The 24,498-nt window shown below is 27.4% G+C and overlaps 1 protein-coding gene across 6 annotated transcripts in view; it reads right to left on the bottom strand.

Annotated features, from left to right (window-relative positions):
* The window catches only part of LOC126901159 (uncharacterized), an 82,471-nt gene that overhangs the window by 16,925 nt on the left and 41,048 nt on the right, over positions 1 to 24,498 (bottom strand). The window contains exon 1 of one of the 6 annotated variants that reach the window (XM_050677453.1): positions 11,603 to 11,967. The exons of 2 other annotated variants lie outside the window; for them this stretch is intronic. The gene's annotated coding sequence lies outside the window, so the exon portion shown is untranslated. Of the gene's footprint in view, positions 1 to 11,423; positions 11,567 to 11,602; positions 11,968 to 14,288; positions 14,736 to 19,360; positions 19,421 to 24,498 lie in introns of those variants that run through there. 3 more of the 6 variants (XM_050677452.1, XR_007702984.1, XR_007702985.1) reach the window with 3 other exon arrangements.

The following is a 24,498-nucleotide window of genomic DNA, read 5'->3' as shown; positions in this document are numbered from 1 at the left end:
CAGTTATCATAACTTTGCCTTAAACCACATTAATATTAACACAATAATTATAGAATTTAAGATTTAGTAAGTTTAAAATAAAAGGCGAACATTTTCATAATTTGTCAATACGTCATATCACGACTTCAAAACAATTTAGTAATATCCGAGTTTAATTAACTTCAAACTAATAAACTGTGTAAACGCCACGATTTAGTATTTTTAATTAAGTTTTTTTTAATAAAAAAAGTAAGTCGATTTGTTTTATTTAATGAAAATTACTTTTATTCCCTCCTTCATTATCCGCAGTTTCGTTTTGAATGCCAATAACAATTAGAATTTGAGGTTACTATTTGGCGCGACCTGAATAAATGTTTTAAGTTAAATTGTTACGCGAATCACGAATTGTTATTGCTCGTAAATAATGTATTATAAAAAATTAATTGATCTACCGAATAAAAATATATTTATACTAAGTGATTTGGGTAAATCTCCTTGAAAACTTGCTTTTGGCTGTCTATATTTTAGCTAATATTTAACTATTTTAGATGATTCATAAAATAAACCATTTTAATATCGTTTGTGTGTTTGTTTTTTCATGATGTACAAAAATAGAATTTTCCAGTTTATTGCATTGAACCAATTGACATAAATGATAAAATTAAGCTAAACATTACTAAAATCCAAAATAAATATATTAGAGCATTGTTGTAGTTTTGTTATCACGAATCAAAGTGTTTTGACCGAACATGTTTAATTTTAACCTAATTCCAATAGTCAATTAAGATTTTATGTAAAATTTTTCAAGAAATTATTACAGTGTTACCTCCCTCATATTTTTAAAATTGCATACATTGTCGTATAGTCTATTTTTAATATGTTTTAGAATCAAACCTTTCTAAATGAACTATAACTTTGTCGGTTCTATAAAGTACCACTTACGTAACATTTACTTATTAAGATTTTTATATAATAGCATATTGATGTAGATGACAAATTAGAGCAGAATTATTATGCTTATTGAGTTTGACAGAATTATCTCACTCTCTTCGATGTAGACCAGCACATGTTAGGCAACATTCTGGGTTTTACCCAACTTCTGGGTATAAAACCACGTGCTCCTGGTACCCATATACGTGATCGTAAGCAATCGAGTATTCGAATTCTTAACCTACCCCAATGTTTTCTGGTATTCGAACATTTATCTTGAGATAGTTGTATGCATTGGTAAATTATGGTGTACCTCTTTTCTTTGTAACAATTGGCCAATACGTCTGACTGGAATATAACTATAGCGGGTACAGTACTTTTTATTTTGATTGGTAATTGTTTGATCCTTTTTCAAGTTTATGTGTTGATGAGGTATCAAGCGGAAGGGCGCATGAAGTGAGGAGACGTTATAATGGCGACGGCAAAGACTCCAAGCTAAGGGAATGCGATTGCGCGGTCATATATTGATTTCATGTGCTGCTGCCCTGGTTAGCCAGCGTATACAACTACACGATCGTCATTATTACTTACTGTGCGAGGCAACGACGGTGGCGATAAAACCATATGATCATACACATAACTATGGTATTATAATAAGACATACTTGAGGTTGGTGAAACATAAAAAATACAATTTTTAAACAAAAACAAAAGGTTTATTCCTCTAAGAGAAATAAAATAAACATACAAAGTCGACGGAAACGCCGGTGAAGTGAAAAATCACCTGAATCAATAGTTAGGATTTCAATAGATTTATTTATTTACTGGATGACACCACATTATCCTCTTTTATATATGATTTTCTCTAACGTACTTTTTAAGAGTTCATACTTTTTAATTTGTTACAATTCAAAATGAAAGAAATACTATCTTCTTTTGGTTTTGACCGAGTTAATATTATATAATTGGTTTAAATTAATTAAAAACATATGTGTTACATCATATTAAGTTCTCAAAGCTATACATTTTGTATTAATCGGTGCAGTATTATATGATAATAACTATACGTGATATATATTGTGTATGCTTTGCAATATGATTAATGCATGCAATTTCCTACTCCATCATTCGAAACATTTAAAATAATTAAACAGCGACGTTTAGTATTACTTCAGTTGAGATTAGTAAGTAAACTTGAGGTGACTGATTTATGCGTTTCACGCGACTCGCTGGTCTATATAAACCATGTGTATATGACATGGTTTTTGAAGAGAACAATATATGCAATATCAAACTAGTACCCGACTATCACCCAAAGATACTAACTTATGCTTTACACGTAGTAAGCTTTTAGAAGTAAAAACGAAAGAGAAATATAGAGAGGTAGTTGTAAAGCACGAGGTATATTAATACAATTTTGATTTGCGTGACTTACGAGTGGTGTTTGTCTATGAAATGTATCAAGTATGAAGAACAAGATTGTATTGAATACTAGGTAATATACTATTCATTTCTAATTAACAAACATTGCAGTTCTACGGAAGCTTTTATGTTTATATGTGCTGATTAGCATTGTATATAGTTGTGTTTTCATAAACTCAATTAAAAAGTAATAATTAAAAAAGACAAATAACAATCAAAATAATTATATACCATATTCACACTCCTATAAAATTGTAAACAACGCTTTTGTGTTGCATTGTCTGTTAATATAAAAGTAATATTTACTTCATCATTGGTTTGTATGACGGATAAAGCAAATTATAAATGAAACTATTAGAGTAGAATAAAAAAATTGAATTTTACTGTTTTTTACAGTAACTGGAAATATAGTTACAGGTCAATAGAATTTAACAATTGACATGCATATAAATTATTATAATTTAATGTGTAAGTAATGAGAAGCCTCAATATCATTATCCCTTGTAAAGCAGTTCATAATTTTCCAAGTACTATAAACCAATTGAAATAAAAAGTAAATTTAGATGAATTAATTTAACATCGAGTAATATTACGTTTGAAAATACATTAGCTCAATAGTCTAAAACGTTAACTTAATAAAAAAAGCGACAAGGGCATGTGATAGTCACAAGCTTAAGTATATTTGACACTAACATAGGTCTACTTTTGTTTATAATAGCCAACTATAGGCGTTATACGCTAATAAAAGTTGAAACCCAAAGTTATCGGCTTTATAATGCCAAATAAATGTTAATTAAGCAATTCATGTTACCGTCAGCTGTCGGTTATATAATCAATGTATTGTAAATTCATAAATTATATATTATTAAGAAAAAAAAATTAATTAAAAGAGTAAAAATTCAATCAAGTACATTTCTTCATTATAAACAATTTAAAAATTGACACAATTTGAAAATGTTTTTACATAATAGACTAATTTTAGGACATGAACCGTTAACGATTGTTCATCATTTTTTTTTAGTAATAACCATATAATCTTAGCTATATAAAAAAGAAGTATGAAATTATACGGAAAAGAAAAGAACCTCAAAAGATGTGCGTGTCAATTTTTATGACTTCGAAACTAAAGTTAGCTTTTAAATTATAATCTAGGATATGCGTTTGTAAATAAAATGATAATACATAATCTATAATTACGTTTAAAAATCCATAGACATATTGTCTTGAAAGAGATGATATCCGTAATGACAATTACAGAACAAAATATTTACAATGCTTAATTATATTTGTCGTTTCTTATTTTACGAGTAAATCATGTCGCTGTGAATATTTTAAAAAGTATTTTTACAGGAAAACTTAAATGTAAGTTTAGTAGTGTTCGGTGGCTCATAAAAATATCATTACGATGGTTGGACAACGATTTTAATAAGCGAGAACTTGCAGAAGAAAATTTTAAGTATTTAGGTTTAATTGTGCAAAAGAACGGCGGTATTGACGAGGATGTAAGACACAGAATTTTTTTTATACATAAAATATTTAAACATATAAAAGAAAACAAATTATTTATGGACACTTATAAATACACAAATATTTCGATTTCGAAATTTGGATAATTTATATTAAAAAATGCTTCATAAAAATTATTCACATATTTTGTAGGAAAAAAAAATAAGGTGGTATATTTTGTGAGATGGAAAATTTAAAACAATATGAATTACTCTTTTTATTTTAATACTCTTACCATATACATGATATGTATGATACACCGATGATAATTACGAAATGAAAATATTTTATACTTAATATAATAGTTATAAAATAGATATAAAACATTTCTTACAAAAAGAAAAAATTTCTACTATAGCAGTTTTAATATTTTAAAATATAAAAAAGAATAAAAAAATCACCAAGTTTGTTTGGGTCAGACATATAGACGTTAATTGGAATAAAGTACTCCTAGTTCAGTACTGAATATAAGTGTCAAGCTAAAGTAAACTTTGAGAACATAAATTGCACTTTCAATTTTTTTAGTAGTTTGCTTTATTTTAGAAATAACTTTACGTGTTTATAAATAATTATCATAACTAAAATCATAAGTAGTATTACAGAAGAAAAAATTAAAAATAAATACATGTGTTTTAATTTTAAAAAATTTAATAAAAATATTTTAATCATTGCAAGTTTTAAAAGAGTTTTTAATATTTTAATGATTTTAATACTTATTTGATAAAAAAAATGATATAAACTATTTAAAATACTAAGTTATACTTAAAATAAATAAAAACTTGGTATGGGATTGACAAGTGTGAAGAATCTAATGAGTTCTAAAGATTATATTAAGTTAAATAAAAGATGATATAGAAATTATAAAATTAAAAAAAATACTACGTGCATTTTAAAAAAGGAAAAGTGCTTTATTAAATTGAATATAGAAAATTACTGTCTAGATTTTTAGAAAACTTAAAGCGACTTTCGCTCGTTTTATTTTATTAAGAACAAATAAAATATAAAATAACTTTTAAGAAGATATAAAAATCCAAAGAGATAATTAATTTTGCCAAAGAGACATGACTCTTTGAATAGGTTAGGTGTAGTCTAGTAATACGTTCTATAAACAGGTGATCGATTTATCTTGCACCAATCGATTATTCTCAAATTAATACAATGTTGAAAAAGTTTGATTTCTTTTAATTACATATATTTCTTGATTTATTAGCTAATAATGACTTTTTAGAATTATCTCTTATAACTTATAGGGGTGTCAATAATTTTTTTAAATGGGACCATACATATTTAACTAGCTTATAAAATAGAATATAATGTAATTAAAAAAATTACTGGTCTATAACAAATTTTAGACCAGCACTTGAAAAGTTTTTCCATTTTTTTAGGACGAAAAGTATAACTGGAAAATGACTAGTAACAAAATTAGCAGCCCCCAGTCCATACCTTCAGTCAGTATTTAAAATTGTTAATAACTTTTGAAATACTGGTACAAAACTTGCTGCTTTTAAAAATCCATTATTAACTGATGAAATTAAGAAATATATGTAACTAAACGAAATCAAACATTTTTTTCAATATTGGAAATATTATATATTACTATAAGCCTACAGATTAATTAGAGTTATTTAAGAATATAATATTATATATTATATTATAATATATCGAGCATTGTAAAAACATCTGTTTTATAAAATTGTGAACTCAAAATAATAAGGCATAATTTCATAATTGATAAGGAAATTCTAAAACAAATTTTGATATTAATTATTAAGAATAAACTTGGTGTATTATATATCTGCAAAATCAACTATACTTCTTCAGCGAAAATTTATGATCATAAAAGAATTTAAGAAAGTGCTTATTTAATTATAAAAAGAACTCTTGTCTTTGATAACGTTTTACGTGATTTGTCATTAAGTTGCACTCAGAAAACTTCAAATGACTGTAATATAATATAATTACTCTTATACATAATTTGAACTAAAAGAACTTTTTCTGGGACGAATGATACTAGAATAAAGAACAATGCAAAAAAATATACAGATTTTTCAAAGAAATATTCAAAAACTCTTGTTAAAGCTCCAACTAACAAGTGTTCGTATTACGTCATAACGACTTTATTTGATTTAATTTCTTTTATTAAAATTCATCTATGTATATATCAATTATTTGATACAATATACCTATTATTTTATTTTGTTGACAACGAAAACACTTGCATAAGATATTTTGCTGATTTAAAAGAAGAAAAATTTCTGAAATCTGAAAATTAAAATGTTAGAAACTGACTGTAAACACATCGAATTCCATTGATGTTTTTACGGATGTTCAAGATAGAATAGCTAGAGATCATAATTTTATATTTTAGTCTTAAATTATATATTCTTCCAGTAAGAACGATTTCGTATGATTTATGTACAATAATTATGATCAGTGTATTAATATCACATAGTTATTAGTGGCTACTAGAAAATAATATGTGCTACCATTCGTACCAATTTATAAAAAAGAAGGTTTTTGATGTGAAAATAATCATTTTTATAATTGCCATGTTCATAGAAAATATATATTTACGCTTCACTTATTATCTAAGGTGTACTATATGTGCGTGAACAACGATAATAATTTGTTAATCTGGGTTAACAAAATATTTAACTGGTTTAAAATAATATATTATTTTCATACTTTTAATTATTGAAAATAAAACGACAGAATAACAAATATAAGATTGTATCACAACTATTTGTACACATAAATATATAGGCGCAAATTGGGGAGGTACCTTAGCTACTCCGAAATTTTAGAAAAATTACATAAATGATTCATTACATATATTTCTATAAAAAAAATAAGAAGGAGTAAATAACATATATTGAGCTTGTCCCAAAATTTTGTTGAAATTGCACCTATGCACATATAAGTAAAATAATAGATTAAAAAGATTTAGAAAATTTCTTTTAAAAAAGAGTAGCTCCACATAAATAAAAATAAAAAAAATTATTTTACAAAATAAAATAAACTTAACTGCATAGATTTTTTAAACTCGTAACCTTATAATATTATACTCCATAACACCCTAACCTTTTTTTTTAGAAAGATAAAGCATTTATTTGTATTTGAACTATCGGATGCAGATTTTGTGGGCTGGATTGTTTGTTTTAAACATTATAATCCCATAACCTAAGTTTCTGAATGGAAAGGTGGAGTGGAGGAATCAAAACTTTTGTTTGTTTGTTTGTAGTGGAGGTCTAAGAACATTTTTAAATCCTGCTTATAAGGAATTCGTTCTAGTCATTTCTTTTAGCTTCGATGCGAAGCTGAGAAGGTATTGGTTTTACTAAGACGTGTTTATTTTTTGTATCTGTTACCACTTTTTCTCAGCTCTCACCGAAGCGATTTCTTTCAATGATACGTCAAAAGATCACAAATCGTATCTAGTCGAAGACATTACCCTAAAAAATTGAAAAAAAATTCCCTCGTTCCCCGTAATTGGGGGAAACCTCTAAAAAAATTAAATATAAAAATCGTTAGTTTTCGAAATTTTTAAAATTTTTTTTACTTAAAATTGCCATAACTTTTTTAAAAATAACTCAACCAATATAATTTTTTTTTTTTATATTATTTATATATTTATGCATGATATTGATAAGAGGGGGGGATTTAAAATGACAACTTTTTCACAAAAAATTTACTTTTTCAACTTAAATTTTGAAAGTGTTCCGGAAAGTCTGACACTTTTATATATATCTTAAATTAAAGCTAATGTAATTTACTTTATTATGCCAAAAAAATTTCGGACTTTATTTTGTCTTCACGGTGAAAATGGCTACTAAATGCTATTATTGTGTGAAAATTTTCGATTTTATTTTTTACGGGCCCGCTTTTTGAACCGTACTAGCCGCTGATACTGGAGATCCAACCCCCTACATCGTACATTTTTTTTTTGTGTTTCTCATAACGGCATGATCACCGTTTATAGGGTCTCTGCCTAATCATGGAACAATTCCATTGCTTACCGTCAACCGCGTGGAGAAATCCTAGATTAAGCACAAGAAAGTTGTCTTAATAAATACATAACTTTAAGATAACAATTACAAGTTACTGATATGCGTTGTTAAAATTTGTAGATTCATGAAAACCATCTGGTCTACAAAATTGTATCCCACAGTTTAAATACAAATAAAAATTACTTTTCTTTCTAAAAATTAGGTTATGGGGTTGTGAGATGTGAGGTTATAGGATTATAACTAAGGTTATTCCTTTTGACATTTTGGTTATAGGTTTCTGATATTATGGAGATATAATATTGTAAATTTGGGCTAATTGTGGTATAAAATAATGGGGTTAATAAGTCAATTTCTTTTTGTAAATTAAGGTTGTTAATATTTGTCATTTTTAGGTTATTTTTTTTTTTGAGGTTCAAAGAAAAACCTGACATGATGAAACTATTTAGACCTTGGATTCGTTTTGAGCGGGGTCGTTTATATTTAGTAGGGGAGTATGGGTTCATGGGTAAATTTTTTTTCTTTTGGAGCTGTGCAATGTTTTTTTCACATTATCAAAGTCTCATTCAACATTCATTTAGAATTACGCTCACGTTTAAGTATTTGGATTCAGTTGTTATTAATCAAATTATAGGATTGGTTACACCATCACGTGAAATCTTTCTTGAGTATTAATACCTATAGTAATAATTATATACGAGTCGTTGTGTACAATTCGTTAAACCTGATAAATTTTTATTAGATTATCACAATGATAACATGATGACAATGACTCGTCGGTAGAGCTTAAAAGATTTTTTTAATTATATGTTTCAGAAAAAGAATTTTTAATTTGATTTTGGAGGGCGTTCATAGTACATAGTTTGAAAATAATGTATTTTTTCTCGGATAAACCAACAACAAAAGGTATAAAATCCTTAACAAATATCCAACTGTAAAAAAAGACTAAATTCCAATCCCCACCTATCAAATCAAATCACATGAAGATAATCTATATTTTGAATTTTTTTTTATTAATAGTAAAGTATATTTCATAAAATTTAGTTTACGATATATATAAAAGTGTCAGTACTTCAGGAACATTTTCGAAAATTAAGTTGAAAAATAACTAGTTTCTATACGCATGTTTAAAGTATTGACTCCCTAGTATGAAGGGTATTTTTTTTAACTTCGATGCTAAGTTAAAAAGGTATTAATTTTACTGTGTGTGTTTTCTTTTTTTTTGTGTCTGTTGCCAATTTTATTCAGCTCTAACTGGACCAAATTCTTTAAACAATGCGTCAAAAGATCAAAAATCGTATCTAGTTGAAAATATTACCCTTAAAAATTGAAAAAAATTTTCTCGTTTCCTGTAAATGGTGCAAATCCCCAAAAAATTACGATTTTTAAAATCGGTAAATTTTGGCATTTTTTTCTTAAAACTGCTATAACTTTTTGAAAAATGAAGAAATCGACATAAATTTTTTTTTATATTGAAACCTTAAATATTTCCTTTTTATTTGATATCATTTTTTTCAATATCTAACAGTTAACATGCTCACAGAGGGGATTAAAAATTCAACTTTTATACATTTTTGTCACAAAAGTAATATTTATTTATAATTTTTTATAATTTCTCCGTAAAAATTACAATACTAAATTATTAAATGACAATTTCATACTTTATTTTATTGCTATAATAAATATTTATTTATAAATTATACTTTTAAATCTTAGAACTACTAATCAGGATATAAATAAGGATGTGCGATGCGAGATACTCGGACGCCCAATCGCCGAGTTATTAATTCTCGTCTCTAGAGGTTCCTTTAAATTAAATAAAAAATTACGTTTAGTGGACTGTAATTTATTTCCCGATTATATGTCATCCAACATGATAACTACAAGGAATTTATCTTAAATCTATTGTTAGTACTTAAATTTAAACTAATATACTAAGATACAACGTTATTAATTATTAGCTATTAATATTTAGACAAACAGAATATGTATAGTTTGACCTGGTTTTTCGTACCAAACTGAAGAGTGTTAATGTGTCAATTAATGTAGTTGAGGCCGACGCAATCAAACAAGGTGAATTGAATACATAAAAAAAGACATCAAAAAGCAAGCTGTCAAGACGAACAAAAACAAAACACCAGAGAATGACACTTTTGCAACCACCGCCACACACTACCCCAACAGCAAAAAACCAGTTGTGGCAGGTCGCGGTCTTGATGAGGAGAAGAAAATCGGCGCTCACTACACCAATCTGCTTCAACACGACTGAACAAAGGAATTAAGAGTTATTTTTGGCTTTTGAATAATACTAAAATTTTTTAAATTAAGCACTATCTACAGTTTTGCATCGAAGCGTTTCGTATGATAATGTTTTATATCACTATCAGATATCATCTATACTTGTCCCAACTATGACACATCTACACAGTGCTGCAACCCCACTGTGCTACCGTTTGTACTTATATATTTGTAGAACTCTCTAGATAAAAATCTAGCTGAATATTCTATATGCCATTTATTCCACCATTCATCCAAATTTTCGGTTTCTAGATCATAGTATCTCGCAATATCTTCATTTACATAGTAACTTATTTTGATAAAAAAAGATTCGGAAATATTTAATATCGATATTGTTTATTTTAGTGAAGGTGGTTTTTTTTTTATTTTTCTATCGATAAATTGATACAACATGAATGCATAGTTATACTTCGATTTTTCTTTATACGAGACTCTATGAAGGATTATCAATAAAATCAAAGTTTTTTTCTTTATTAATATCAGAGTAATTGTTGCTCTGGCACAACTTATCTTTTCTAAAGTATATTTTATTATCCTTTCCATATTCAACAGTTTTGTTGTAAATGCATACATTTTTTTAACAAAAAGAGAATGTACTTTATTAAATTGGCATTAGAATAATAAAGAATTAATCATACTAGGCGTACTTGTTTTGAAGTTGTTCTTAAGTGTCCAATTTTTCCAACTTTATTGTGTGTTATTATTTGGTAAGAATTTTTTTTTTATGGATAATTCCATAATGTATAATATAAATTGACCAATATAATAAACACAAATATTTTACGTATTTTAACAATCATGTTTTTACAAACAAAAGTAAAACCTAAGTTCCATTAATTTTTAAACACTAGAAATTAATGATGATAAAATATTTAATTTATGAACCAAAACGTTAGTTAATTACATTAGGATTCTTTTTGTTGGTAAGTAAATCAGTTTAAAAAAAAATGTTGGCATAAATTTTATATTACAATAATTTATTACTGACTTAACTTAAATAAATTGTATACAAACAAAAATTCTTAATTAAAATTTTTTCAATAAATATATTTTTATAAATTAATATTTTAAAGGAAATCGTAAATTACAAACTTTTTGGTTAGTGTTTGTGCTGTATCACAGTTAAATTAAGTTTATCGATTTTATCACTTATTAATTAAAACTCAAAATTATAAGATCCTTTTATCTTATAAAATTTTTCAATAAAAATATAGATATTTAATTATTATAAATAAATTAGAGAGAAAAATTAAAGAAATATGTTGCCAATAAAATGATAACTTACAGGTGAGGACGTTCTCTAGCGCAGTAATTGATAGTGCAAATGATTCATGGTTGCGCATGATATATTTTTTTTAATCTTAAGTTTGCGGAAGGCTCTTAAATACTAATGGCCGGCGAAGTGGCAATAAACAAATGAAAAAACTTAATTAAAACAATATAATAAAAAATACAAAACTTAACTGAATAAATAGTAGTAAGCGGAATATAAATGATGTTGTGGTAATGGCGATAAAACTAGTTGACAACTGACGTTGGATGTCACGGTATATGGTAAAGTTGAAAACAAACGCAGATAGGCATCGGAAGTAAATAAGAACAGCAAGGAAGGCATAGAATTCGCACGTATCACAGGTTAACGTGAATGTGCAGGGCACATAATGGCGGACGAAACCAGTGGGCGGAAAAGTGACTGCGGCAATAAAGATCTTCAGTGATGGTCAGGGTCCATTGACTGTAGGCGTGCAAAGGCATGGAGCTTTAAGAACTTGAGTATAGGGTGCAAAAAAACAAATAATAAATTAAGGCACACAATGGTCGAATAATTGACTAGCCAAGCGAAGGCGTTAGCTGTATAAAGTGACTCATAAAAATATTCAATTACAACGGTGAACTGCACACGACGGGTAATTGACGCGTAGGCCTTTGATTTGTCGTGCTGGATGAGTAAGTGGGTAGGTAAACAAAGAGGCAAGAGATCAGCTATCACGTGTTATGATGTATTCATCAGTGTTTGTGACAACTGGTCCACTAGGGCTTTTTAAACGCGCTTCTTATTAAACAGAGGAATTTTCTATTAAAACTAATGTCTAGTGTTATTTCCTAGAAAACGAATAGCAGTTTAAATGTACTTAGTAATTGTCATATAAATGTAACTAACAGAACTATAATAACTAACTTATTTTTGCTGATTTTACATAATGTACAATTTTATTTACCTATTATTCTTACCTTCTGCCCTATCATAAAATTATACACATATCATTTAATCATTCGCAGGCAAAATTTTATAGTTCATTGACTTACTCATAATTATATTTAATGTATATTTTTTTTCTATGTAAAAATATATTTTTGATACACATTCTTATAGAATATATTCTTCTACATTTCAAAAGTTTTTTGTACACGTTAATTTTTACAAACTAAGCCGCATGTCTTTGTACTAAGAAATTTTTTGAATTACATAACATTTATTTAGAAAAATGAATTGCGCAAAGTTATAATTTCTCCTTCTTTTTTTTTTATAAATAATTTGTACAATCTTGTAAATTACATATACATTTTACATTAAGCACAAATGATCTAGGAATTTATATGAAGACAGTAGAATTGATTGAATAAATTGCTCATTAGAAGCACTTCACGATTTAAATTGCTGCTATTAAACAGTTAATAAATCACGAGACCAGTTCCGTTTTAAAAGCCTATCAAGGATACCATGAATGGTAGTAGAGGAGAGATCTTAAATTAGAGGATTTTAGTGGTTAGCAATAATTAACTTTTATAGTGTATTAATTATACCTATAGGTATAATATAGAATTTAGTCACATAGCAATGAAATATTTCTAGAATATTTCTTTTTGAAATTAAAATATTTCTAGATATAATCACTTTTCTGTTTTTTTTTTTGCTTAAGAAACATCAAACCATTGTTTATTTTACGGATACTTGTACTCTTATTACAATTAGTTGTATTTAATGATAAATTACTAATGACAGATATATGTGTATGTAGCGTATCGTCAAATAATTTATCATGTCTTATAATTACTAGATTTTTCAAACTTCATAACTACTAGTAATCATATTGTACCACTTCTACTTTTTAAATCCATATATTATATCTATTTTCTTTATCATAACTTTATTTTAACTATAAAGTACCTATAGATTCAAGTACAAAAGTAACAGGACCATTATTAATCTATTTTTTTATAAAAAATTTTGATGGGTCAATGCACAATTTTTTGTAAGAAAAGAGTTAAAAAATAACTATTTCAAAATAAAAAAAAATTGTATTTTTATTTATTTTTTTTATCTAATTCAAATACTTGATTTTAACGTAGTCCACAACTTTAAAAAAATGTTTTAAAAAGTATGACGAAAAATATTTTCTGGATCAAACGTTAACTAAGATATCCTGGCGAGACACCATATATTAGGGTTTGTTAAGATTAATAGGATTAACTGCATATTAGTTATTTCATTGTGTAAATAAAAATATTTTAATAGGTGTAATTGTTCAACATAATCCTTTCCAATAACCTTTTAGACAGTTTCTACATAACAATTATATATTTTTCTATATAAAAAAAGAGTAAAGTTAAGGTTGACACCCTTATAAGGTATAAAGGATGAACATAAAAAGTACTTCATGAATGATAAATTGAGAAAATATTGAATTAAATGAATAGATTAAAAAAATTATTAATATTATTTCTATTTTTCGATTAATCATGTGGTTCATGATAAGTGAATTAGCCTGTATATTAACATAACAATAATCATTTAAAGTAAATCATCTAGTGATGAAATTGTTCACGTCTATTTAATGGGAGTGAAGTATTTTATAATATCTTAATTTTTAGTACTTCTTAAATTGTCACTTTCAATAATCGTTAAAGTTAAATTTAGTTTTTCGTCGTACATGGAAATCCAGAGTAGATTTTTATCAACTTCAATTTTTAAAATGTCCTTACTATATTGCTGTTGGTGATTATTAGTGCTAGGTACATTCCTCAAATCGACCATGTTTTTTTTCCAAAAGGACATAGTACATTCATTTTTTCTGACTGATGGATACTTTTTTTATACTTATTTTTTCTCATCTTTTGGAAACTCCTGGCAATAAGTTTTAAATTAAATTAGTGCAATTTCAAATCATTAGTATATATTTTTACTTATTTGTCAGCTGATAAAATTATTTCTTTATGGATAAGTTTATCTAACTTGTTGAAGTCTCCGAAACAAGTATCAACTAATGCTCAAGTATACTCAAGTCGCATTAACAAAGATTCAAACTGACCAATAACAGGAAGAAAAGTGCATTAAAAGCTTGTATGATAGCGTTAACTTAACTGACGGCGCTTGAACATAATCAAGAGATACTAAATGTACATTTATTGTGTACTTAAGCTGTGTTCAATCTTGTACTCATTAAAATCATCTAAAACAGTCACTTTCTTCATATTCTTCAAAACTATCGCGGATAAACTTATTATCTATTGGATTTTGGCCCTAAAGCTGGTCCTTCATATGCCTATTCCAGGATTCTGGTTTAAACGGTTGGAAGTCTTTGCAGTTCTGTCAGGTCTAGGATTGAAAATTGTCCGTATGAATAATTATATAAATAAATAAATAATTAAATTACTTCAGTATTATCATGGCTGATTTGATTCACATCAATTAATTCAAATTCAAATATAACCAAATATTATATACTTTAGTAAAAGTTATTTCGAAAATCCGGAGGAATTAAATAAATAATAATTCATTATTGTTTGCTTAAAGATTCGAAAGTTTATAACACATGAACTTATCGTTTCATTACAATATGCTGGTTTAAAGTTAAGTGAAGAGAAGAGCTTATTACAACGCAATGTAGTTAGACCCGCAAGTTCAGTCTTTTTCTCTTTATGTAAAAGCTAACACGTGCGAACGGTTTTCATTACATAAGGTAAATTTAATAATGACTTGGTCGAACCCACGTTAATACATATATTACCTTTGATTCACCAAATATTCGAGCTAAGTAAATATAAAATACACATTGAGCCTATCTGCCTTATGGAAGAATAACAATACTATATTATAGTTAGGTTGGGTAGCATATTTCATTTCAACCATTATTTATTTATTTAGAAAAAGTAATGCACTGCAAAGGTTAAAGAATACAGATAAACTACAATATACATACAATTATAACAATCATATTATATTCAAAAACTTAATTTTAATTTCCATGTACTATCAGTAAAAAAATCAATACCAGACAATTTATTACATAGATTTAACATACGATATATAGGGGGCTATTTATAATATAATTTTTTGGCTGTAAAAAACAATCACTTTTTGTATATATACTGTGATTAATCATTCGCCACTTTAAACTCATTTCCAGTATACCAGTATATTACCTGTATTATTCATTTGACATGGTCAAATATTAATATTTATTTGAATGACCAACTGCGTGTTGCGATGGCGTTGATTATCTATTAGTATTAGTCATGATAATTTTTTGTTATTTGTTTGTGCGCGTGCGAAATAGTTGTGTACTACTTCGAACCGGCTCATAGATGTCATTTGTGTGTACACTCCGCTCTTTTCCATTCTTCAACATCATTTGCATTACTCATTATCTATATTGTCACCTTTTGATAAATTTTTCTTTATATACTCCGGCATTGTTTTTAGAATTTCATTGACCCCTACTCTAAAGGTTAGCTGGAACGTCGCCAGCATATTGCCAGGTCAAACGTCAGTGAATTTGTCAAATTTTAATAGTCGTATGCAATAAGGTCTCACCGTACCGAATTACTTTTGTGTGCACTACAACATTTAGTATTTGTTTATTATTAATTATTTTTTTTCTTTTCGCGATTGTTTGCTACATTATAATTATTAAATTTTTTGTGGTATTGGACGAACCAGTCTTATGTTTTTGGCTCTGCGGGGCTGGTAATGTATTCATTTTTTAAATAACGTTCTAAACCAGTTTTTATTGAAATGCGCTGTTCCATAAACAAGTGTACCAAAATTTTATGTTTTTTCTAATGCCCCAATTTCTTTTCGGATGTCCTATAATATGGTGTCAGTGTTCAAAGACAGTTTAAATTATTATTTAACTATAAAATACTGAGTTGTGTACTAATTGACAATGTGGTGACGCACATTACACATTATTCCGTGATGTCCCATAGTCTAGCAAGCTAAGACTAACCGTCTAAAACCGGCCACTTACTTAAATCGTATCCCCTCCGTTTTTTAGCGGTAAATTCCGTGCTTGACGTTCGGCAGATACCCAAGACGTTCATCGTATTCTCTATTGTTGTAGATGTAATAATTTTTGAAAAACGTTATTTTTTATTCACTGTTTCCGTTAATTTACAGACGATGCGTGAACTTAAATTATTATTTTTATTTAATAAAGTTCCCTTAATTTATCCTAACCACATATTTTTTCTTGCAAGTTTCATCTTCAATGGACTCATATATTTTTGAATTTTTTCCCTTCGAAAATCATCTTCCTCCTGTTTATAAGGTACGGACAATAACAATGGTAATCTTAAGTTAATCGTGATTATTTGACAACTTGTTACGAGGTTTCGGTGTACATAAACTGTAAACGTATTAACGGACATCAGTTAAATCATTAATTAGTTTTTAAGTCTACAATTAATCTACATGAAATATTATATTGTCGTGTTCAATTATAAAAAACATTTTCATTTCTTTCTTATTTAGTAGGTTAGCTTAATTACGACACAAAAAATGAACAGCATATTTCTCTTAATTCTTGTTATTTTTAAAAATAATAAATTGACTCCCAAGCTTAATTTTCTATTTTTTTTTTAAAAATCCTACTATGGTCCGACAATTTATTGTTTGCCAGTAGGTTATGCAATCTCATTTTTCGTTTTCTTTTTTTCTTTATGACACCAAATAAAAGACCGGGTTATTATCCGTTATAGTCAACATTTAACGTATCTTCTTTTTTCCCTCGTCTTAATTTCAACTACTTGGGGTCGGCCATTTAAAATATTTTTTACTGCTTTAATAGTAAAATATAATTATATAAAATTACGTAAGGACATGTAATAGATAGAGTATGGTATACTGGTAACCTAATATTATTAGTTAAAATAAACCATAATATAAATGAAGAAAAAAAATAATAATTTAGAAATATGCATATAATACTTTATTGTTAACACATTACAAAATATTAAGATAAACCCTTCAAAAAAATACTTTATAATTTTTTAATTTTGAGTAATTGCCTTACAATTCAATAGGCCGAACAATTAGTTTTCATCGAGTGATTTTTATCGCATAACTTTAAAGAAGGATATTTTTGATACTATCAAGCAGGAAATAAACAATACAAATTCGTAATGAAAGTTTTCGAGTGATATTTATACAGCGTTTTTATTTTATGGCGTAAAATATGAAATATAATAAAAAAGTTTACTGTTGATATTGATGATTTTACAAAGAAACGAGAAGTTAATATAGAGTCCTAAAAATATCATATTGTTTTATAAAACTTAAATTAAAAAAGAAAACCCAACACAGTGGGGACGTGGCATTGTTGGGTCAAGTATAATGATATCTGACAGTGGTTAAAATCACTATCATAAAAAACACTTCCATGAAAATCTGTAGATACTGTTTAAATTTAAATAATTGGTGGATTATTCCAAAAGCTACATGATCTCCAATTAGCTTATTTATATTCTGATTACAAGTTTTATGATTTATAAGTGTAATTTATGAATAAATATATAAAAGAAAATGGTATTATTTAAAAAAAGTATGTCGAATGAAAGAGGTATATAAATAGTATTTATCTCAAAAAAAATTATAATGATTCATACATTTTTCAAAAAGTTATAGCATTTTAAAGTTAAAAATGTAAAATATAAAATCGAGAAATTTAACACAAAAATAGCATTTGGTAGCCATTTTCAACGTGAAAAACAAAATAAAGTCAGAATTTTTTTTTTTCCATAATAAAGTACATTACATTAGCTTTAAATTAAGATATATATATAAAAGTATCAGACTTTCCGGAACACTTTAAAAAGTTAATTTTTTGTGAAAAAGTCGTCATTTTGAATCCCCTTCTGTGGGCAGGTAAAGGGTCAAATTTATAAAAAAAATATATCAAATGATAGGTAAAAACATCATGAATCTATAAAAATAATTATATTGATTTGGTCATTTTTGAAAAAGTTATGGCAGTTTTAAATAAAAAGAATTTTGAAAATTAGAATTTTTTTTGATTTTTTCCATTTACAAAGAATGAGGGAAATTTTTTTAATTTTTGAGGGTAATGTCTTCGACTAGATACGATTTGTGATCTTATGACGTATCGTTGAAAGAAATCGGTTCGGTGAGAGCTGAGAAAAAGTGATAACAGATACAAAAAATAAAAAAATAAACACATCTTAGTAAAACCAATACCTTCTCAGCTTCGTATCGAAGCTAAAATCCCTTGTGAAACCTGTATAATTTTAGAAATTGTTCAGGACATATATAAATATAAAATAGTGTTGAACAAAAAAGTTCTATGTCTTATATGATAATATACTATATACTGTATACCATAAACTTATATAGAGACAAAATAAACATATAAAATAATGTGATACATACATAGTACTTAATGAGTAAATTCAAAAGTTAATATATAATAGCAATTTAAGATATAGGAAATTCATTTAAAATGTGATACTTTTTTGTAGCAGAGTAAGAACAGATGAAGATTTATCCGGTGCAACATAATTTGTGTATGGATTCGAAGTAATAAAAACAGTAATAAAATAAAATTGCAACATACCCAACAAATCTATTATCAATTAATCAATGTCTATTTGAATTTTATAGATTTCTATGACGTAATGCATCTTTATTTCAAAACTAATAGTGTTTTATTGTGTTCAGTTATATAGTATTCTAGTAATAGTCTTATGGTACTAAGTTATTTAAAACGTGTTTTTTTTACTTTTTTATGTATTCCAGACTTTTTTCGTGCTCAGCATATATTATTAACATTTTGAGGTTTTTCGGTACATTAAATCTATTGTTGTTATTGCGTACAAGGTATAAAAGTTTTGATCAAAGTTCAACAATATATTTTAGTAGTCTTTTCTATGGTCCAATTTGGATCACCAAGGCTTTGTTAACGTTCCTAGAAGCTGTTGAGTGACGGTGTTGACTTTTGTCGCTAACTCTCTCGTCATACAGGAAGCTCCATTGAAGTAAACTTGCTTGTTTTGTACATGCAACGTAAGGTTAATATGATTTATATTTCATATACCACGTTAAGCATTGTTGTTCCTAACAGCCCTTTACCAATAAATTAGTGAGGGCAAACCACGCCTGACATATCCATGTATTCTATTAACAGCTTAAAGAAATATAATATACATGAAATTGAGATATTTTTTAATTTATTTAAAAAGTTTTTGCTTTTTTTTATGTTTAACTGTGACATGCGAATAAACAAAATTGACTAAAAAAGTTTTTACGAGATTGCCAAACGGATATCTAACGTTGGGTTATATCGGAAACTGTTGAAAGTAAATGGAAAAAGTGTGGAATGGCACTTTTCGATGAATTTTCTTTACTGTTTTCATAACAATAAACAATACACGAAAGAGTATAAGTGTTCGATATAGCAATTCGACTAAAGTCAAAGATCGGTAATCTTCATAAAAAAAAAAAAAAAAATTGTTTGGGTAACGTTATTGTAGAAGTAATGGTTATACGACACAATCATAGACGTGCACTTAGGAAATGACAGTAGAGTTCAGGTGCAATCAACTAAAATAGGAAAGTTTTTCAAGGGATGTAGGGAATCGAATTTTCTGTATGGTCTTAGAAAAAAATAATTACGACCTGAGTTTATTTAACTTGCAGTATAAAATTTAATGTCAGAATGTCTTCCATTAAAAGTAGTTTCGACAAAATTCAAATAATTGGTAAAATTCATTTTGAAATCATAATTTGTACAGTTAAACTCTTTTAAATTTTATATTAAAGTAATAGAAGTATTATTATTTTTTGTTTTTAATTAATATTATACACACGATAATACCATTAACAATATACAAATATAAGTATATCGTTTTTGGTATTTTTTATTGCGTTTATTAATATAGTTTTGGAACACCGACGATGAGTCTTTGATCATCGATGTAAATTGCTATGTACATAGAAAATAAAATATCCAATTGATCTAAGAAGGTAATAGTAATACGAATTATGTGCCAATATACATATTTAGTAAAAAACTAAAATTTATATTGTAATTCTGATATTGAATTACTCGTATATTCATTTATCTATTATTAATGCCCACGTGAGCAATATTTAAAATAAAGTAATAAAAATAGAAAAATAATAACATAATTTTATTATTTTTATATGCATGGCATATAAAAATAAAGTAATCTAAATAGTTATTTACTTCACACTGAAAATTTTATATATGAAATATTAAAATATACCTAAATCTTTAATTCATTTTACACGTGTGTGAAAATCCTTATCAAGAAAGTAACGGAACGCATATGGATATTGACACCATCCAGGAAAAATTGCAGACATAATTGAAAAATCATAACATCTTCCAACAGAATTCTTAACCTTTATCGGATACGCTCGAAAATGCCACAGGGGATTACTACTAAGCACGACCTACCCCAATTTTCAGCGCAAGAACAATAACGTCTAATCATTAAAAGCGTTCATAATCGCACGATTAATGCAATGACTAGTTTCGAATAAGATTTGTCTGTAACGCTATTTGCTAGAAGAATAGTCATGCAAATTAAATGTTACACGAAAGTATAATTAAGTAAGGAAAAAATCCGTACACGAGCAATAAGTGTAAGTGCACAATGTGTTTAAGGATATTGTTGGTAGCTGAAACTGTTACAAAATGAAATTACTTTGTCAGAAAGGAAATATAGGTCATTACGTTCAAAACAGATTTGTTGTTAAAGCAACTTGGCCGAGTACTCGCTGTGAATTGAAACAACACAAGGGAGCGCAATTTAAGCTTGATGAGATAAAACTATTCATAGGATAAATTAGGATAGACATTATTGGGACCGCAATTTCAAAACAAGGGAATATAAAAGTTATTATTTATCCGATAAATAATGATTTTCGATAAACTTCATCGAAAGATAAGACCATAAATGAAATACAACATTTTATTTCCTCAGTATTACCATAAATATATGATTTTGCATAACATTAGAATGTAAATATATCTACAGCAAAATTAATATTTGTTGCAAAACAATAATTTAAGATACACAGTGTGTATAATGCTAACTAAAATACAATACATTTTTGCTTTTAACTTAAATATAACTACACTATTACAATATATTACTTGTTTATTCAACGTGTTACAACGAAAGTGTTTTAAATTCAATTTTAATATTTTCCTGACAGACATTTGCAATGTTAAAGTATTACACAAACTAATGCTTTTCATAAAATGTTATCAAAGCAAAGTTCTTACCTACAATTCATCTTAATCGGCCCGTCTAATGAGCTATTCAATCCATAAGAAATTATTAACGAAAATAGTATACTTCAACTCGTATGGAAAACATGCGAAACTACTAAAATGAAAGATAAATTCTTCTTAAAGTGGCACATGAAATACTAAACTTCATATCATTCGATGAAAAGATACAATGAGATCTAATTAAATACATCAGAAATGTTCAAAGAAATTTGTCAAACGAACCAACACTTGAATCTTTATAAAAGGCAATGGGCAGTGTTATATTTTACGAGCAAAAATCAATGATACTGAAACGTGCAGTAATCTTTGTCATTAAAATGGCCATTATAAATTAGCTTAATGATAAATTAAAATACATTTTAATTGTACTGGGGTAACATTTGTTGTGTGAAATGTTTTTGGCAATTCTTCATTTAAGCGCAACAAAGTTTTTTTCATTTAGTGTTGAAAATTGTTCCTCGTGTATTTAGTAATTTTATAATAATTAAAATTTTGCTCGATAGGTAAGCAAAAAAAGTGGAATAAACATATTATGTGTACATATTTTTTGTTAGTGTGGTCCTACTTACTCAATACAGCACTACCGACAAAAAGTGCAACATAAAATGTGTGTCGAGTTGATATATTTTATTTGTACACGTTGGAACAATACTAAGTGAAACAGATTAAATAGAAAAAAAAAATGTTTGGAATTGTTGTTTAATATTAATGAAGCTAAAATGTATGTCCAATTACTAATTTAACCAGTAGTCGAGTAATTAATTTTTTCCCTTAAATTTCGTTTTATTTAAACGGCTAAATACGAGTCTTATCCGGTTTTCATTGAAAATGGCAGCATATTTGTAGAAATTATTGAAATTCTATTAAAGGTTCGAAGTAAATCACTTCTCAATTAATGTTTGGTCACGGCTCGAATAAAATTGTGAACTCTAATTAGTACGGTCGTCATTAGTGATGATAGTCGTTATCTGAATATTGTTCTACATACAACAGCGTCAGTTAATGGGTAATAATAAATGCGTGTTGTAGTAATTGATTAAAAACCGTTGGATATTATTGTAAAATGTCCGGAAACTTTGCCGTTGACACGGAAAATGGCAGCGGGCGACTTCCGGTCTAGGTAGTTTCTCTAATGATAAAATAATATTTACACACATACGTGTAAATATGTATGTAAACAATACAGGAGAGGATGAGTTTGCCCTAATACTCAGAAATAATGATCAAGAAAGAATGTAATGTATCTTTTGACAATAGCGAGGTATAAATTATAATTAAATTGTTGGTATATTTTAAAAGAATTGAATAAAATAGCGATATTATCGAGAGCATTTGATGAATTACAGTTATGGATTATTGTAAGGAGCTCATTTCAGGAGCACTAAAACTATCAACTTAAATCGACTCCCTTGATTGTTACAAACACAAAAAAACCTGAAATGGCTATTTTTTTGGTGAATTTTAGTGATTATAATAAAGAAACCAGGTAGTTTATAAACTTTACCATAATAATGCATATCATTTTTTAATGTATTATTAATAATATCCTAAATTATAGTTTATAGGATTAATTATAATTTTCTAAAACAAAATTAAAAATTAAGAAATATATAATTTAAGCACTGAATAATTAAGCTTAAAAATTAAGAATAAATTGTCAAAGCGCAATTTATATATAAATATGAAATATAAGGATATACTCAACATTCCGCAAACTATTCGACAATGCTAATGCTCTTTTAAAATTTACCCAAATTGCCGAAGTCGAGGTGAACGCCTTTGGCTAGAGTAATAATTGTAGTAATTAGATGAGGAAATATTGAATTACGTCGATTTTAGTATAATATAAGTTTTACAATAGTAGTAAGCAATTTTTGAACTCTTAAGCAATATAATAATTCTATATAAAAGGGAAATGCAGGGTAAGCAAATTAATAATGGTGGGAAAAAGAATATAAAAGGTAAACATGAAAAGTATAGGGGGGCGAGACTGGGTGAGACGAGACTGGACGTTTTTGTCGAAGAAACGTCGAGTTACGGGTACGCGAGTGTCTTTGTACGATTTAATTTTGTTTTATGTTACATTTTTGATATTACTTTTTGACTTTGTGTTTGATACGTTTCTTAAATAAAATAGCTATTTTAAAACCTGGACTTAGAGCAAATGTTTTATATTCACCGTGTTCTTAGAATTGTGTGTGTGTGTGTGTGTGCAGCTAGAGTCAAGGTTGGACTGCTGGTCCTTTAGTCAGTCTTAATAATTAGTGTACGAGCTGGCTAGTTTTTGGGCTTAACCGTCCTTTAGTGGGTATAGTAAAAAAGTAGTTGTGCTGGTGGCTGACAAGGAGCCACCCTTCAGTCTGCTACTTTTGAGCTAGACTGTGCTGACGGGTCTAAACTCTACCCCTTTAGTAGTCCACTAATTAGAGGGATTGGGGCTGATCAGTTTATCCAACGGGAGGACTCGAGAAGAGCTCGAACGACGAACTCGTCGTCAATATATATATATAAAACATTAATAAATTTGTGTTAAACTTTTGTGTCTACGTTGGGGCACTACCGACGTACGACATAATATAATATATAAAGTCACGAAAATATGAAAAATCCAATAACTTTTGATCCAACAAACATTTCACTGTAATTTACTTTTTTAACTACGTCAAATAAATATTTTTTAGCCTCAATCTTACAAAACAATTTTGACATATCGATAACAACTTTAGGATTAGTACTTATTGAATTACAAACATTTTAATACATAGAATGGTTATGTAGCACAAGTATGTGCTCATTCAA

Source organism: Daktulosphaira vitifoliae, unplaced genomic scaffold (assembly GCF_025091365.1).
Source record: "Daktulosphaira vitifoliae isolate Bord-2020 unplaced genomic scaffold, ASM2509136v1 Scaffold_3, whole genome shotgun sequence".
NCBI classification, from domain to species: Eukaryota; Metazoa; Arthropoda; class Insecta; order Hemiptera; family Phylloxeridae; genus Daktulosphaira; species Daktulosphaira vitifoliae.
Note: the sequence above shows the minus strand (reverse complement) of the source record. Positions and strands in the feature narration are given on the sequence as shown.